Genomic DNA, 20,447 nt, shown 5'->3' with positions numbered 1-20,447 from the left:
TCCACATGCTTCGATTCGTATTTGTTTTGCGCAACTCTCATCCATCTCACCCCACATTATTTTTCTTATAATTTCATCTACTCATCTTCCTTACAGCCTTATTTTCTCCCATTTACCCATTCACCCTTTCACCCGTTCACCTTTTCACCCTTTCACCCTTTCTCCTTTCTATATTCTCTAAATAAGATATATCTACAATATAAAAATGACACATTATGTTCTGACAAAAATGACACATATTATTACTTTCACCATAACTATGTATAGCATAATTATGGGATATTCAATTGAAAATATGATAACAATAATTTGTAGTCTTTAATGTGATCGTTAAAAATATATTACTATTCCTAAGTGTAATATAATAAAAAATCCAAGCAAAACTAACCCAAAAATTATTTACTTACCAATCATTACCTTCAATTTTCTTTATTTTCGTTTGTATATTTTTTGTTACCAATATATGAATTAAATGCAGATTAACCAACTTTATTTAAATGTAGAACTATGTATGTATATAAATATATGTACATACGTACACCCTAAGCAAATATTTCAAAGATAAAAATACCAAACTGGAGTTTTAAAAAAAATTATTTATTAATTCACCATTGAATTATTTTGAATTTACAATAGTTTCGTATGCATAGGACTTCGTGCAAAATTTCAAACCGATATCTCAGCATAAAATTATTCTAATGCTGTAGACTGAATGTATGTAAGTCACTAGGTCAAATAATATTATAATTGTGCAAATCATAAATTGTGCTTCAATCAATGAATTATTGGATTAAAAGTCATACTTATAATATATATTACAGTCGAAGGATATTTTCAGTTGAAATATATTCCAACTAGTATTTTAGGTTATTCATATTCGAATATAATTCAACTAGTAAATTATAACTCTACAAGCGCAAATTCACTTTCAATAATGTGCGCCAAGTTGCTATTACGAATTATGGAAATGAGTATCGTATTACATGACTCTAAGAATGTGTTCAAAACATAAAATTGACTTTTCAACTTAATTATTTGTCCTGTGACATTTTCACGATAACTTAACCTCTCCATCTAACCTGCTAGCAACTTATAGTTGTGATGTATTTTCAGTTTTAGTATATTTTAACTAGTTGGAATTTAATTGACTATATGAATCAACTTACGTTGGCTAGACGAAATATATTCTAAACTACTCAAAATATATTAAAAATGAAAATACACGGTAATTGTTGCCAGGTTAGATGGAATGTATTCAACTGGAAGATACATTTCAACTGTTACATATTCATACACAAATATACGCAGTTTTAAGTCAAACTTAATGCATTGTTAGGTTCTTCACCATTGAAAAAAAATTATCCAGCAGTATGGCTTAATGGTAGCGTGTATGTTTTAGCACCAAGTGATCAGTGGGTTCGATCCGCCATACTGCTGGTTAGATTTGGGGGTATATGTGACTCCAAATCGATCGTCTCTTATCAGAGTTTGCCAATTTTATCTGATCATTGTTGAAACAGCTCCTCAAAATGGCAAAAAAATCATCTTTCCTGTTGTCACAAAACTTCTGTATTTATTATGTGTGTAATTTGTAAAAAATATGTACGAAATCTAAATCCACAGATGTCTCAATGTATCAATTCTGTAATTAATTCATTGCTATTTCGTGTTCTTCAGCTTCTGGAAATACAGTGATTTATCTAATAATAAAATGCTGCATTGTTTTTAATTAATTGTCTAGGAAGGCGCATTGGGGTCTTCCTGTCAAGCCTTCCTGGTATATATCTATGTAAAATTAAAATAAAATAAACAAAAATTTAACCCAAAATAAATCCTTTCCATATGAGAGAACTGTTGAATAGAATGCAGCAGTCATTGCGAGGATCTCTCTCGCTAGGTGCATCCTAATTGCCCATGGTTTTTTATCACCTGCTTGCCTCTCGTCCTTGACCCAATTTGACATGACACTTGAGGTGTCCAATGGGTGGTGAAATTCATGTCAATTGGTCGCTGATAATAACCAATGGTGCGGTAGCTAGGCGTGGCCGCCCAGTGGCAGTATGCCAGCTGTGCGCGCGCCTGTTTCACCACCCAGGTGCCCCTTGCAACCATCACCCTCTTCAACCCTTCACTCGTCAGAGCCGTGGATCTATGTAGGTCATACTGAGAACCTAAGTAGGCCGCCCCATGAGCACCCCCCATGGAGGGTGACGCAACGACGCAACGCTCCCATCTCGTGAACTCTCAATATGCCCCAGGGATTAGCGGACGGTAACGGGGACACTCGGTGGTCTATCTACCCTCAATTCCTCCTCAAACCCACCCCTCGTCTTTCAGTTGCTAATTAAATACAAATTTCAATGTAATTAAAGTCGTAAATCTCGACGGAAAACTTTCATCGACTTATTAATTATAATTTATTATGGGATAACCGAGTGTAGGATGTACGTAGTCGTTGCCTTCTAATTTGAATATGAAAATAAACACATTACGTAAAAATAACTTAAAGAATAAAAGTGTTAGTATTTCTCGTTGAAATGAAAAAATCATACTTGTCGTTAAAATATCAAATAAAATAAAATTCACCTGTATGGAATAACGCCTCTAATACTAACATTTCCAAGCTCCGAGTAATACAAAATAAATACCTAAAAAAAATTATAATACAACCATATATACTAACTTGAAAAAACTGCATGCCATATATAATATTCCGTTTGTTACAGACATTACTAACAAACTAACCAGTAGATACTATGACAGAATCAATTAAAACCATACTAACACACTTGTGAAGAGTCTCGATGATTACAACAAAATGTCTATACCCTTCAGGTATAAACACCGATTTCCTAAACACAATCTGTTTTAGGTCAACGACTTTAGAGAGTCTTTAATAGTATGTATTTGATGTATTATGAGCATTTATTTTAACCAAATTAAATTAAAACTGTAAAATAGAAAATGATCAGTAGATCAGTAGCTATGAAAATAGTAATCAGATGTATTGTGAACATAATTGCGTAATAATAAAAAGCATTTAAAAATCAAAAAGTACTTGTCGTTTGTACTTTTGCCTCGTGATCATCATCAAAAGTAGCAATAGTTACGTTTATTGCTAAAAAGTACGTATTGCTATAATTACATGTAGACGTTATCAATAGATTAGATTTAAAACTATTTTAATTGAGAGATTTTTATATATTCTCGTCTCCAAGTCAAGTAGACGTTCTACGTCAAAACGTAATGCCAGCTTAATTTTCTCATTCCTATGATAAACCCTCCAATGATACTTCATTTCTGATCCTATTTTAACAAGGCGTTTGGCATGATGAAGTCAAAATCTAAGTCGTTACAATACACACATAATTGTGAACACGTGTTCTAACAACAAGAAGATATAATAAAAATTGTATGTCTGGGTAAACAAATTAAGCCTCACTTTTACGCTCTGATATATGGAATAATAACATAATAATACCAATTTGAAATGATCTTTCTCAACGGGATAAATTGAATAATTGAAGTACAAAAAAATACATCGTTTGTAATCTGTTTCTGTATGTCTGAGACGATCATATATGTTGTCTGATTAAGGCTCTTGAAAGTCTTTGTATGTATAATTTGTAAACAAGCAATTCTTATATACGATATGATTTCCCATTTATGGCTTATTATATTTTCGGGAAATTTCTCAAGTAAACAAATCATCATACAAATTGAGTATAAAATAATTCTTTATTTGCTAGGATATTGTTGATACTTTGCATTTACATAGGTACATATGTATATAAAAATAGGCTTATTAAAAACGTAGTACATGTATTAAATTGCTTATTAAATATTAACAGCATATCTTTTGAAAGTTACTTATTAGTTGTAAATCAAATGGAACATTATTCGTGTCTAGTTCTAGCTTATACATATTTGTGTGTAAAAATCGTGATTAATCAGTGTATATACATAGTTTATGAAATATGAAAAGTAAATTGAATAATAGCCATTGTTATACTTTTCAAGAAAAATTTTCAAGAAAATAATTGAGCCAAGATTCAATTGTCAAATTTAAATATTTTTTAGACGTCTACGTCTTGTATCGTCGAAAAATTAAATTTCCCCATTTGTATTGTTCAAACAAATAATAAACGACAACTAACGATTCGTTTTTTAAGCCATAGAACATCTTTGAATAATTTAACATTGTTTAAGTTTCAAAAATGAATACTTTGAATGAAACAACATCCCTTTAAGATTATTTTGTTTATGTTTTATTAGCACAGTATTAAATATTTCGATGAAGAATTGTGATCAATTTTATTTTCGGAAGAATTCGAAGCGTGAGCTGAAACTACGCAATAAAACAGAATGAACAAATTTTCATTGTTTTTACAGCAACGTCTTGTTTTACGACGACTTCGGTCAACGTCGTCGTTGTCACTGAAGAATCGTGTGATTTTTTTTTCGGTCGTGTTTTCAAGACATCCCAACTGAACAACCGACCGAGAAACATTTTTGGCAAACGCAAAATTCCGTTTAATGCGGACAAATTACACGAAACTTTCCAAAACAAGCAAACTGTGCAAACGTGCATGCACAGGGCGTGCACGAAAATGTTGCACCAACACACTAAAGCACGTTGTTGGCCCCCAAGCAAAATGCATTTGGCACAACGCCGAGTCGATATCGACGTTCTGAAATGTTGCTGCTTATCTCGAAACTCCGTGCGACGTTTGCAAAAACAAAATTTTGAAAAATAACAAAAGAAAAGTGCATTCGGGCCATTGCAATTGGAAGGAAATTTTATTGCGATCATCGCGCTTATTATACGCGAATTCTACATGTAACAATTCCCCAGAAACTTACATACATTGACATTATACGACAGTATCAACCGACTTTGTATAATATTATATGAAACGTACCGTACTGTGATTTGCTCTATAAAGCATACAAACAAACACCAAAACTAATGCAATTAATTCAACTATTATAGTTGTACAAGTATTATATATATTCATATCGCACAAACGTGTCATAAAAATATCTTTCGAAATATATGTTTTTTACCTACACATTTATTTTGGTTGTTTGAAATTAAAATATTCCTTGTTAATATGATAATTTAATTACAAAAACCCACATTTACAACTAAGCAAACCAACTTTGATAAGCACATAATAATTAGATGTAGACTTTTAAAAGATTTTCTTACTTCACAAGACATTCTATAATAGCTCCTAGCTCAGTCATCATTATCAACTTTACAATTTCTTTTCTTATAATTATTAATTATGTTTATATTATTTTAATGTTAGAACGTAATTCAGAGCAGGAGGAAAAGCTGAAAAACCTACTTAACATTCTTATAAAATATTTTATATGTTATTTAAATATTGTTTTCAGTCGGTAATTTAAAGCATTTTAGGTTTTGTTGAAATAACTTATATAATAAGTCAAGTACTTAAACTCAAAACTATCGTCCTTTTATATCCAAACTATAAAAATCTGAATATATGATGCTCCTTTATGAATACTACAAGATTTGCGCACGCACGTATTCTGAAACAATAATATTATATGTGCATATTACATAACTGACAAGTAACATAAACTTTTTGTAAGTATTAATGCTTATTATTAAAAAAAAATACAGAACTGTTATTTACTTCAACCCATACTTTGAATTGAATGCATTATATAACCATATATACTTATGTAAGTTCACAAAGTTGAATGTTTGTTGATTCGCAGCGCAATTTATATATTTAGGTACACTTTTGATAGTCATTACAAATATAATGACATAATCTTTTTTAAAATCTTGAACCGCAATATTTAGATAATAAGAGTGAGTTATGAAAGGCTTTATATTTGTGTCCAATTAAATTGATTCCAATGTGCATGTACTAATCCGATAAGTTGGCCGCAGTCTGTGCTACTTATAGCCAAAGTATACGTACATATGAATTATATGTATGTACGTTTGCAACTCGGTTTGCAGTCGGAATTTGGTTGGTTTTCCTAGGCCGCACGTTCATTGCATGCATTGTCTTTTGGCAAGCAGGAAAATAGAGAGCTTTTCATTGGTGGTTCAATGGGAAAGCTCACTCGTTGGACGTGTAGTATGAGCGTTGCATTGGTTGCCTGAGAAACCGCCTACTGCACCAAAATTGGCGCATTGCCTGCAACTGAGAGACTTGCATCACGGAAACGGGCGTGTTAGCCTTACATAAAGAGCCTATATACTAATCTTATATAAAATAAATATAGTGCTTTGTTCCAATAACAAACCCATGTACATATAAGAAAACCTTAAGGTTCTTAGAACTTCATTTAGTTGATTGTAAAATGTATTTAAATATTGCTTACATATTATATGAACCTATGAGTTCCATTGATTCATTTTCATTTGTATATGATTGTTATTATTAAAATGTGATAGAAGAGGCATATACTGATAAATAAATAATTTGGGAATTGTATAAGCACAATGTCCAATCGAAGAAAAGTTCACACGCTTGTTTTATAACCTTGGAATTTACCGCATTGTGATGAATAACGAGTGACCAGGACTTGTATTTTATTTTATTTCTCCAAATATACTGAATACAGAGTTTTAATATTTTATTTATTCCTCATCAAAACCTCTACGATTCAAATTATTTCATTACAAAATAAACACATTGATCATTATCACCAGAATTAATTATTTTTGCGGGAGACTCCTTGTACACTTGCCTCACAGATAAGAGAGAGAGAAAAGCATTAAGTATGCGCCACGTTTAATGGTCAGTGTGAGAATGATATCCGCATTGTAATGACGACTTCAGTCATTATTATATTCATTTATTGCATTTTTTTAATTATTCGACATTAAATACACGATAAAATGATTTTTATTGGTAATTATATTTATTAAACTCGAAGATTTTGCATTGTGCTAATTTAAAACATCATTTTTAAATAGATATTTTAAATAGTTTGGCGTCCAGCATAGTGGCTAGCGGATTTTTTAACACAGTAAGGCAAGTGTTCAAAATATAAGAACAGTACACTTATATTTATAAATTTAAGTTCTGATGCTAATATTGAACATACATATATATTAAAATTGAACAGTAAATAGCTTCTCTTGTTGAATGCAACTTTGCGATCAAATTAATATAAAGTTCATACATACATAGTATACTTGTATAAAAATTGTATAGCCCATAGAGTTAATAAAAGGGGGCGAGAAACACAGCTTGGCCCACTCAACGGATTTTTTTGTGTTGTGATCAAATGTCGTATTTTTTTGCAGACAAGTTTCAGAAGCTACTATGACAGGCAAATTACTATTTATATGCTAAATTTCATACTATTCATGATACGTGATAATTATGATACGAACAGAAACATTCGTGATACGTGACTAATTAATACTTTGTCAATGGTAATACATTGTAACAATTGGTAATAATTGACTTTTAAAATTCGCTAGACAATTAATTATAAGTATTTTAAAGCAATGAAATATAACAATTAATAGGAAAAATATCTGACTATTGATTCCAATACTCACTTTGAGCGTAACAATCCTAAATTTTGAGTTAAAGACCGCAAAAGCTAAAAAACTGTAAAAATCGCGGATTTTTTTAAACGCTTATATCTCGTAAACGATGACCCACCAACAAAAATCAATATCATATTCGAATTCAGTGGGTCAAACTTAGTAAAGATTGGTAAGTCTCCGCTCTGGTACCTCAAAAACGTGATTTTTTGTTGCTCAGTGTTATTATGATAATGGAATATATACGAATCTTGTAAACAATCTGATCAATTAGGATTATCTCATTTAGTCTTCGATCACCTTTGTTGAAATAGACGGTCATGTGCTGAAAGTAGACGTGTAAAGGTAAACCGATAGGAACTCTTCTCCAGGTACAATAAGGAAGATGCCCCAGTGAGAATATCGAATGACACCTGATTGGAAATGTGATGTATAATCAAAGGACTGGTTTCCTTTCAAGATCATGTCAACGTCTTGGCTGCTTCGGCTCTTCATCATCCATTAGCACAAAGGAAAGAAACCCGATACGTTGTTCTGGCTGCCTCTACGTTTTGAGTGGGTGTGTATGGAGCGAGGGTGTATGCTAGTGTTGTGTACCATTTTAATTAATTCGCGCCGAGATAAATGCTCATTTAGGCGCCGCTGGTAATCCATTTCCATGTCGTGCATATTAATTAGATGATAATTAACAACATTTACTCGGAATTTGATTAACAACAATTATATCAGTTTATAAATGGGCGTGCGTGCGCGAGCGATTACGCGGCAAATTGGATATTGCGCCGAGTGAGTGACGGCGAATTTGAATACGTCTGGACAAACCGGAAGTCGAGCTTATGTAAAGTTAATTATGCAAATTTACTCACATAACTCTGTTGTACTTGATATTTTAAGTTTCACTATCATAAAAAATAATATAAAGCCAAAAAAGACAAATTAATGAACCTCTTCGTCAATGTACTAAACGAACAGATCATGCAATGAAATATTCTATAACTGCAAATTCTTTGTAAATTTATTCTTTAAAACATTCCATTTTCCCGTTAAAGAATGTCAATCTTATTTATAATATATTTTTGTTCATTTCAATGCTGAAAATTGTATCAAATAGGCTTTCAAGTAGATTGAAGTGTGGCTCTAAAAATTGTTCAAGTATTCCACTTGAACTATTTCAGATCCTAACCAGGACAAAAGTTTTAATTAATCCTTTTAAACAACAACATATTTTACTTAGCGTTCTAAACTGAAGTTGGAATAGTTTTCTGGTATTTCGATCAATTAATTGTTTCTCAGTCTTATTGTATAATTATCGTGCAAAATTCTATACTGTGCAGACTTTCACACATTCGATTTGAACGCTCTATAAACCATACTTAAATCAGCTCAACGAGTTTGTATTATCAACCGAGACATTTATACGTAATACTAACATATATGAATTAATTTATCTATCCTTATTGACCGTTCCAGTATGTTTACGAGGCAACGACGAGATTTCAAAGATATTGTCGCAATAAAAGATTTCTACGCCTTCATAAAAGTATGTCCATAAAGATGGGGAAATCCATGCGGCACAGTACATCAATATTGAATTTTACGTTTACATACATTATGCACGAACGGATGACTTTTCATCGCAGCTTTATATTCGGCACCACAGGTTGTAAAATCTTTTTACGTTCGCATTTATATATGTATGTGAAATTACAAGTATGCGCATAAATCAAATGCGATAACAATGACTCGCGAAATTCAAATTTGAGCATACACACATAGTCGAATTGACGTGTTCAATTACAATATTATCTATTATATCTATTGTGTATTTATCGTCCATGTAATAATACGGCAGGTGAGTATTCGGCAGTACGATGCGAAGTTTTCGAAACGTAGGTACACGTAGACAAATTAAGGGGTGCTGAGAGACACTTGTGAATTTGCAATGTAACTTTCGCAACTCGCAGCTCACAATCTAAATTGGCATCATAAGTCGCAGTTTAACTATCAGATAGTTCGAAAACAATGTTACCTATGTGTAACTTGGCCCAGACGTGCACTCGTCCGGCTTTGAATATTTCGCTATTAAGCTAGCCGCGTTTTAATTAAATCTATTATGTTTATTTGTAGTGAGAGAGTAATTTAAATATTTTTACTTTATTTTAAAATGTGATGGGTATGTCCGCAAATTGTGCGCTCCCCGGTTCGGAACGAACTCTATTTAACAATGGAATTTGTTTATTCAAAAAAGTGCCTTTCATTTGGTCAGTTTTATTCTGGCGTATAAAGAACGAACGGACGACACATTTATTATGTTTCATACTGGGGAAAATGCTGAAGCGAAAAAGCCGTTGGACAAAAGAGAACCTCGTATGTACGCTTGGTATACAATGCATTGCAATATTGTGCGAATGTACCGAATAATATGGATAAGACTTATTCAAAACTAGATTCAATCGTCTGGAAATGCAATTGAATTCCTCGCTCTTAAACTGGCACCTTTGTGATCGTCTCAATAAGTCATGGTTATTGCATTTTGAAATATATATGTACTCTCTACTCATATGATGTTGCTATTGATCGGTTATGATCTGAAATGACCCGTAGGTATATATGTATGTACATATATCAGCATTATAATATAAACATTTTATATTTCATGATATAATCTATAAGTGAAGTAAAAATATATATGAGAGATAATCAAAGCCTATAATGCAAATTTTATGAGATATAGTGTGAAAAAGATAAAGCTATAGGTGCTTAAACAATTAAAATCGTTATCGTCACCTGTCACCGTCTCAAAAAATTCTGCACCTATGACGATTAAATTTCTCTAACGACTGAAATTTCTATCGGGGGCCAAAACTAGCAAGTTGACAAAGTTTCAGAGCGATCGGAAAAGTTTAGAAAGTGGTGTCTTGCAAGTGTATTTAGTGAAACTAAAAATATTCGTAGTGAAATAAGATGGGTTATAATTCCGAGACACAATACTATATAATGGTTTATATTATATAAATTATCCGGGTAGAAAAGATAGGAAGAAATGAAACCGTGTTTGGAAATCAGTGCAATGTGCGCAAATTTCAAATAAATATTCCACGTAAAAAGTATGAATGTGTATAACAATCAACATTATTTCAATATATTGTTCTTAATTAATTATGTAAAAAGGCTACCTTTAACTGTTACAAAGTATAAAGAAGATTGAAGTTTCAATTTAATTGTCATTATTTTATTTTCGTCATGTCAATATTTATACGTATCATTATTTGTGTTATTTTAGTAAGCATTGCCATCTGAATATTTGGAGTTTTAATAAAAATCATTATTTGAAAGTTAACTTATTAGTATGTACTTCTAGACAAGGCAGATAAAATAAAGAAGTTTCAATGAAAAAATTGATAAACCAATTATGTGCGAAATTGTGTCGAAAAATGATGATGTATTCAAATGAATAGAATGAAGCATTTCTTTCCGTATTTCAATAATATACAAATTGCCAATTTTCAACGATTTTAGTTGCTAATTAAGCTTTTTAAACCCTAACCTAACCTAACCTTTAATAAATAAGTGTTGGCTGCTAAGGCATTATGACGTGTTTTTTTTAATGGAAATGAGCATTTGGGTTTTTCCAATGGAATCTTAAAGATTATTCTGACTTGAATGCTTAAGTTGGCATTTAACTATCATTTAACTGTCAAAAATAATAATTTCACTAGTAGGGGCCAGTGAATATGTAATTTCCTTATTGAAAATATAACTATAACCAGTGAAATTGTAATTGGATATGATTTCAGTGAAATTATAATTTCACTGTAACATACGTATATGTATATGGCATGTTCATTAGAAGTCAATTCTAATAGACACTGCTTAGGGATCATTATTTATTATATTAAATACGTTTGTAATGTTTTAAGGGCTATTTTCGTGCTTAAAGAAAATGTCAATTAACGATTCATATCAAAAGTTCATAGTACAATTTATACTAATATAAAGAAAATTTTATTTAAATATTAATGGTAGGGATGTCTTGTTTTAATCGACACAATCTTTGACTAATTTCCTACGGTGATTATGTATAGAATTTGTATCAGAAACCGGTTAAGTTTTAATGACCAAACACCGTCGATTAATTGAGTAATTGGATATGAGAGTGAGCTAGAAATATTCGGTAGTTCGAAAGTTCAAGGCTCAACACAGCACACTGCGCCAAATACTTGTAATTAACTCTTGTTTTTAAACGAAGTTTTCGCAAACATAAATATCAGAGGATGCGAATTGTTTTTGCGTAGGTCGTCGCACACAACCGCGTGCTCATATTTCATAATTAGGGTGATGTTAGGGGGATGGTTGCAAGTATGTCCCTATTTGGATGATAAGCACCCTCATTAGGCGCCCTCAAACACACCGGGGCTACCCTCCACCCAGTCACCCACCCTCCCCACGGCTCATCTCGTGCACTCGGTTAATTTTACACAAAACAAAAACAATGACGGGGCGTTTAAGGCGACCGCCACACCGAATTCGGCAACGTGCCGCCCCCTCGAAACTTGGCCGAGGCTAGGGGTACAACGACACGGAGTTGGCGTCATTAATCAGCGCGTCAACCCTTAATCCACCCCCTGGGCCACCCTTGGGCTCCAGACCGTGGCTGAGGATGAGACAGCGGTAGGTAGATTGGTCTGGCCTTAGACATTGTTGCTTGTCTGTCTCGTCCGTGGCTTATGGACAAACAAACCGTAAATTTCTCGATAAATTATCAATTTGCATACTAGGGGGGCTTTTCACGTCTACGGCGAAGATTGAACTTTAAAAATTGGGTGACCTTTACTGGTAGAATGTAAATCAATTGCTTGGGGAATGCACAGTGGAGGGCTGGTGGTTTTGGGCTGTTTGCCGACATCGATTAGACAATCTAAGACTATATTGTAACCATTAAATTAACAAAACATTACTTTTGGAAACATTTTGCATGGTAACATATGCTTTTACTATATAAGATAAAGCAAAATAAAAATATTTGAATAAATTTTCATCTTAAACAATTGAATTTTTTTAGAGATGTCAATTATGAACAACTAATATAGTATGTTAAGCATAAGTATAATATCTCCACTTATTCATGGTTTTTCATTATGGCTTATAATGATATCAAATAAACCATACTATTTGTAAAGAATTTATCTTAGTTTGTAAATGAAACATAGAATTTTTATTCTTATTATTATTTTATGTAAAAAACATAGAATATTAAAGCATCGAAGTGAACTTTATATTTATGTATATTACATATGTGAATGAATAGATTAAACCAAGTCATTTTACCACTTGAACGTTTATCTATGTGCCAATTTTGAATATAAAACTAACCTGAAATTATACCTATTAAATTTATCTGTTCTAAAACATTGTTAAAGTTAAATCCATTCCTCAATTAATCAAAGTTTTATAGACCGATTCGATCTTGAGAACTATCTCTCAAAGAAAAAACGGCAGTGTGTAACCTTAGTCATAAAATATTTATCATAGATAGATTGTTATGATATTGTGTTTTATGAATTGTATGTATAAATATGTATTAATTTCTGTATAGTTCATTTATTGTGTTTCTTTTCTGTTATAATTTTGACCATTTTGGCGCATTAGCAATTTATTTAATGCCACATTGGTCCAAGCTTTAAATAAATAACCATCTTTGACCTTTTGATTAGGATTTTTCTCGTTTCAATTTCAATGGGTGGATTTGTAAAATAATTGATGCGTGATCTGAGATAAACCTTTAAAGGACGGAGCATCGAGATCGAACGAGTGTCCCGAACTGGAGTCGAGTAAGACCCCAGTATTTTTTAATCAAAATACAGCTTTTCTCACTACAAATAGGTTAAATATATATCTTATTAATCATTTTATACATCAACATAAAAAAGTTTTAGTCCTATAGCATGTATTTGACTATTTTTGTATTAAACAATAACGACAAGCATCAATACGCAAACGTAATTAGGTAAAGCCAACAGGCAATTGCAGGATTCACGCGCCAAAAGCGACGAAAACAATAGCTTACAAAAATATAGCTGTCTCTTTCTCTCGCATTGATTCATCGATCAACAAGAATATGCAAGCGAACAATCAAAAACATGAATCATCACTACCGCCTTTAAATCGTACTTTGGAACGTAGAAATGTATAAATGTATTTTATTTACGATGTACTCCTTTTTTAAATCATACAAAATTTATTAAAATAAATTTATTGTTGTTCATTCTAGGAATACAAGAAATATAGGGTGTTTAGCTTCGAAAACTGTATTCTAGATTGATTGTTTAACATTTTAAAAATAAATATGTAATATGCTTAAGTAATGCTGTGCACACCTATAATTGATGTATATTCCTGAATCATAAATGTGTAAAGACTATATTGTGTAATGTATGTACATTGTTGGTGAGCCAAATAAAAAATAAATGAATAAAAAAACCACATAGTTATTACGAAAAACGTAAAAATTGGGGCACTTGCATACCCCACTTCGGTGAAGGAGAGTTAAAAAATAATACTACATTCATACATGGATAATCAGCACCCGGATAATCGGGAGCCCGTTTTATTACTGCAATTAATTAATGAATCGCCGGGAAAAAATGTGCTCGTCTGTGGAAGTGGGAGAATATCGAAGTTAATACATGGACGCTTTCATAATAATAATTATCAAGGGTCGGATCCGGAATTCTAGTTCATCCGGTTCATTCTAGGAATACAAGAAATATAGGGTGTTTAGCTTCGAAAACTGTATTCTAGATTGATTGTTTAACATTTTAAAAATAAATATGTAATATGCTTAAGTAATGCTGTGCACACCTATAATTGATGTATATTCCAGAATCATAAAGACTATATTGTGTTATGTATGTACATTGTTGGTGAGCCAAATAAAAAATAAATGAATAAAAAAACCACATAGTTATTACGAAAAACGTAAAAATTGGGGCACTTGCATACCCCACTTCGATGAAGGAGAGTTAAAAAATAATACTAGATTCATACATGGATAATCAGCACCCGGATAATCGGGAGCCCGTTTTATTACTGCAATTAATTAATGAATCGCCGGGAAAAAATGTGCTCGTCTGTGGAAGTGGGAGAATATCGAAGTTAATACATGGACGCTTTCATAATAATAATTATCAAGGGTCGGATCCGGAATTCTAGTTCATCCGGTTCATTCTAGGAATACAAGAAATATAGGGTGTTTAGCTTCGAAAACTGTATTCTAGATTGATTGTTTAACATTTTAAAAATAAATATGTAATATGCTTAAGTAATGCTGTGCACACCTATAATTGATGTATATTCCAGAATCATAAAGACTATATTGTGTTATGTATGTACATTGTTGGTGAGCCAAATAAAAAATAAATGAATAAAAAAACCACATAGTTATTACGAAAAACGTAAAAATTGGGGCACTTGCATACCCCACTTCGATGAAGGAGGGTTAAAAAATAATACTAGATTCATACATGGATAATCAGCACCCGGATAATCGGGAGCCCGTTTTATTACTGCAATTAATTAATGAATCGCCGGGAAAAAATGTGCTCGTCTGTGGAAGTGGGAGAATATCGAAGTTAATACATGGACGCTTTCATAATAATAATTATCAAGGGTCGGATCCGGAATTCTAGTTCATCCGGTTCATTCTAGGAATACAAGAAATATAGGGTGTTTAGCTTCGAAAACTGTATTCTAGATTGATTGTTTAACATTTTAAAAATAAATTTGTAATATGCTTAAGTAATGCTGTGCACACCTATAATTGATGTATATTCCAGAATCATAAAGACTATATTGTGTTATGTATGTACATTGTTGGTGAGCCAAATAAAAAATAAATGAATAAAAAAACCACATAGTTATTACGAAAAACGTAAAAATTGGGGCACTTGCATACCCCACTTCGATGAAGGAGAGTTAAAAAATAATACTAGATTCATACATGGATAATCAGCACCCGGATAATCGGGAGCCCGTTTTATTACTGCAATTAATTAATGAATCGCCGGGAAAAAATGTGCTCGTCTGTGGAAGTGGGAGAATATCGAAGTTAATACATGGACGCTTTCATAATAATAATTATCAAGGGTCGGATCCGGAATTCTAGTTCATCCGGTTCATTCTAGGAATACAAGAAATATAGGGTGTAAAGCTTTGAAAACCACATATTTAGGTGAGACGGGGTTAAAAAAATGTGATTTTATTTTTAAATGTTACCAAAAAATTAACTATGAAAACAGGAAGAAAATTAAATTTAGTCAAATCGTGGATTTATTATTATCGCACTCTAAAGAAGCAATACGTTATTGAATATGAAGGAAACTTTTTTCTGAAATTCCATTGTCGTAATACTGATTGTCGTCCATTCGAAACGAAAGGCTATTAGACAATTTCCCGTTACACTCGTATGATTGGTGTAAGCGTCGCAGGGGTATCGCGGTTGGCTACCATCCAGCAAAACGGGGGGAAACCAGTGGGGTGTCGGAGAGGTGGGTAATAGACTGTCACCCAGAGATAACAAATGATGGGGCCGCTTCGCTGTCTGTCACCCGGGGGACGGAGATGGGCGCCCGGACGTTGGACCCGTCTGGCCGTGGAAATTCGAACCGCGCTTTCCCAAGGAAAACGGCCTGACGTTGAGATATGCGATTCGAGATGTAGTTAGCCGCCTGCCTACAGGAAGTGCGCCCTGCAACACCAGTTACCGATCCCTTTAGAGATGTGCCCCTCGACGTTTCCTGACTCCGTCCTCCCACCCTGGCTCTTTTTCCCGGGAATTCCCATCTTCGGCCACGCTAAGACGTGGCCGGTAATTAAGCGTGAAATTGTCCAATTCCTGCCGAAATTCTATTGTGGAAACGGGCGCATGAAAAAAGTATGCTTTTAGTAATGTGAAATGTTCATTGAAAAAATAAGAGGTTTTTTTTTTTTTGTATGATATAAGCTGTACGCATTTTACAAATTGAAACATGGAAAATTCAGCCTATGCGGAAAAAAATACATGTATACTCGAGTGCTCATAATTCAAAGATAATTTCATATTATACATATTTTTATAGATATATACCAGGAAGGCTTGACAAAAAGACCCCAATGCGCCTTCCTGGAGAAACAATGCAGCATTTTATTATTAAATAAATCACTGTATTTCCAGAAGCTGAAGAACACAAAATAAAAATTAATTAATTAATTAATTTCAAGAATAAATCCATTGAGACATCTATGGATTTAGATTTTGTACATAATTTTTATAAATTTTACATACAATGCAATTTTTACAATGGCTTAGATGAGAATATTGACCTATTTTATGATAGTTCAATTACTATTAGGAACTTATTTGCAACATTGTTTTTTTTTTTAACCCGTTCATTCTTTTTTTGTTTTGTTTTTTTTTTACCTTAATCCTTTTTGATTAATTTTCTATTGTTATTCACCATAATCTATGTACTATTACTTTTTACTATTATTTACAAATTTGTCACTTATTGTATTGTTATTTTTTTTTTCTTTTTTATTGGCCTTCATAGCAAGTTCCATTTTTCATTTTCAGGCTATTTGAAGAAACTTTTAATTGGCTTATGTTGAACTATTTATTTTATTATCTTTGTTTTAGCTGTAATTTTCTCTCTGTTTATTAAATAAATAAAATAAAATAAAATAAATACAATAAATACAGAAGATTTTTGACAACAGGAAAGATGATTTTTGCCAATTTTGAGGAACCGTTTCAACAATGAATCAGATAAAATTGGCAGACTCTGATAAGAAATGATCAATTTGGAGTCACAAATACCCCCAAATCTAACCAGCAGTATAGCGGATCGAACTCAATTAACGTCTCTCCAACACCGTGTCGTCATAAACCAACTGGTAGCGTGGCTACCAACGAACACATTTCCTTGACTACACAATGGCGCTTCAAACTTTCGCGTCGGTAAAATCGTTATTACGAATATTGTTATTAAGAGGTTTTTTCCCGTTTTTTTTACAGTAAGCTTCCCGGACATGCATACAACAAATCCTGAATGTTCCATCGTAATCGATTGAGTGGTTTAGGAACCTATACGAGACAGACAAACAAACAAATATACATTCATTTATATATATATATGTATGTATATGTATATAGATTTTCTATACATACGTAAAATATGTACGTAGGTGTGTTATTTTTAAGTTTTCGTTCTGCAATTTTCAGTCTTTTCTCGTTCAATTTAAAATCAACCTCGCTTAAATAAAAAATATTGATTTTGTTCTAAAATATTAAGAATTTGATTTTATATTGTAGAAAAAATATATCGTGAAATTGAGTGTGTCGAAATATTACTAACCAAATGAGGTTCGTTACGCAAAGTTACGTCTCTAGTATTCAGATATGTAAAATATTATAATTTTTGTTTCATAAATTATAATAAATATATATTTTTGAAAAATTTATCGTGCAATGAAGGCGTAATTTTGTTTAATCATTTGATATTTTTTGATAATTTTATTCAATGTTTTTATTTTATATTTTTCATTGTTGTTATTAACTTATTTTGTGTTAATGTCATAAAAGTTTTAATGCTGTTTGTTTTTTTTTCAAACCTCTTGTTATTTTAAATTTATACTATTAAACGGATATCAAATGCCAATAAAAATATATAGCGTACATATGTTTGAACTTTTAATGGAGCTTTAATATGATTACTTAGGGCAACAAATTAATTTTTTAATTAGTTTTTTATTCTATAATAATAGTAGGTCAGTAATTTTTACAAAAATTAAGTAATAATAGTGTACTATATACATATTTTGATAAATTGAACAATCATTAAAATGCTCATTCTTTTAAGTTCAATTTAAATTACAGACAAAATTCCAGCAATCAGTAACCGATAATACAACTTACTGATCATCTATTTACTTACCTAATCAACCAAATAAACCCAAGCCACTCACTGAAATATGGATATTAAAAATTAATGTTTATTTTACCTTTTATATTATACCGAAGGCGATGGTGTTTATATATTTCTTATTCAATATTAAGGATTTTTCCTTATATAACCTTCAAAGTGACTTTGTTTGATTGTAAAACTTTTTAAGTCGTAATATTTTCCAGCGGAGAAAAGTATGAAAGACCGATAAATATAAAGGTGAAATATATATTATGTTGTGATTCTGTGATGTCGGGAAAAAGTATTTTGAAATGATATTTCAAATGAAATTGGCGCGTAAGTCGTATAGGTTCGCAATTTCCGGGGATTTTCTCTCCAATTATTTTGAGTATAGCGGAACACAATGAAACTCTTTGCAAATAGTGAACACAACGCTAATCCTGAAATAATTGTTTTGCCGTTAACAAGCCCCCTAGCCCCTCTTCTCAATTCTCCACTGTCGAAAGCTCCCCTATGAACATTTTCGAAATGTATTGATGCTGTGTGTGCTGTTGTTGGGCATAAATAGGTCGTCCGGTCGAAAAATCTCTATTTAATTGGCAATCGTATAAAGAGACCAGCTTACGCGGTATCGCCTCGCATACGAATAATTGGAAAGCTACTGCATTTATTACAAATTGAAAATGTTATAAAAGCCCACTACACGCAATATAGAAATTGCCTACAAAAGATATTTTCATTTTATAACTTAAATGAAATACAACATTGTCTACTTTTCATCGATAAAAAAAAGAATATTTATTGTATATAAATTAAAATCTGAATAGTAAAAAACAAACAACAAACACTGTTATAAAAATAATGAATTGTTATATTATATTACGCCTGAATACACTTTGAAACAAAAGTAATAAACAAAAGCAATTTTAGCCGAATCGATATGCTTAATTGCTTTCCGATCAAAGTTTAAATAGTACTTACATATTATATTTCTATTTACATTCCTTACTTCTATTGAAATATTCACATGCTTCTGAAATACTGTTCGTTTTCAGAAAACGGCTCGTTTACTTTGATCGAAACATTTAACACGCAAAACTAGCAGTAGTTCCATTCAAGTGACCTTTCAACGACGACAACCATAGACCGGATAGGGGATGTTAAAGTTAAGTTTCACAATAAAATGTAATGTTTTTAGTGGACCCCACTTACATACGCTTAGTTTATCTCCATACACATCCGTTTTTGAACTTGCACTCGTTTTTGCACTAGTAGAATCTGGTCCTACTTGGATCCGGTATCTAAACTTCCTTCAGTAAGTTACCCGGTAATTACTTACAAATAAACCAAGAGGGCTAACTCGAACTTCGCAAACAATTAACTCTGCCGACGAAGAAAACTCCACTCAGAACGACCGAAATGAAAATGTATGCCTTCGAGGTTTCTTCGAGATTTCAGCGAAACCTGTGAATGATAACGTTCAGCAACACATCCATCATCTTATCGCTTTTGAGGATATTGTTTCCTTCCTCTCGCGCTACGCCTACTTATAAATAAAATAAATTCAAACAATAAGCACACACGTTTACGACGAATTTATTTAACGACTCAGTACTTGATATATACCTACATATGTACATAGTTTAATAGACTGAAAATACATGGCTGCCATTTGGTATGGTGGCCATACACGAAAAGCCTTCTCTCTCTCTCTCTCCGTCTGCTTGAAACGGACTCAAAAATTGCATCCGGTGCTAAGTCAGACGGAAATATGTCCCTTAGGTTGAGTTCAAATCGAAAGACAACGACTCGATAGCACTCTATGTAGTAATGGTACCCAGAACATGACACAGCTACTTGAATTCTTGCGTGGCGCAAGTCGAGTAATAACATCTAACGGTCTCGTGTATTTTGCAATACGCCTTTAATGAAAAATATGTCTCTCGAATTTATTTCGT

The 20,447-nt window shown here is 32.3% G+C and overlaps 1 protein-coding gene across 6 annotated transcripts in view; it reads right to left on the bottom strand.

Moving 5' to 3' along the window:
• bru3 (CUGBP Elav-like family member bruno 3) overlaps positions 1-20,447 on the bottom strand; it is a 725,332-nt gene that overhangs the window by 608,861 nt on the left and 96,024 nt on the right. The gene's annotated exons all lie outside the window — the stretch shown is intronic.

The sequence above is a fragment of the Arctopsyche grandis genome, chromosome 10 (genome assembly GCF_051622035.1).
Source record: "Arctopsyche grandis isolate Sample6627 chromosome 10, ASM5162203v2, whole genome shotgun sequence".
NCBI lineage: Eukaryota > Metazoa > Arthropoda > Insecta > Trichoptera > Hydropsychidae > Arctopsyche > Arctopsyche grandis.
Note: the sequence above shows the minus strand (reverse complement) of the source record. Positions and strands in the feature narration are given on the sequence as shown.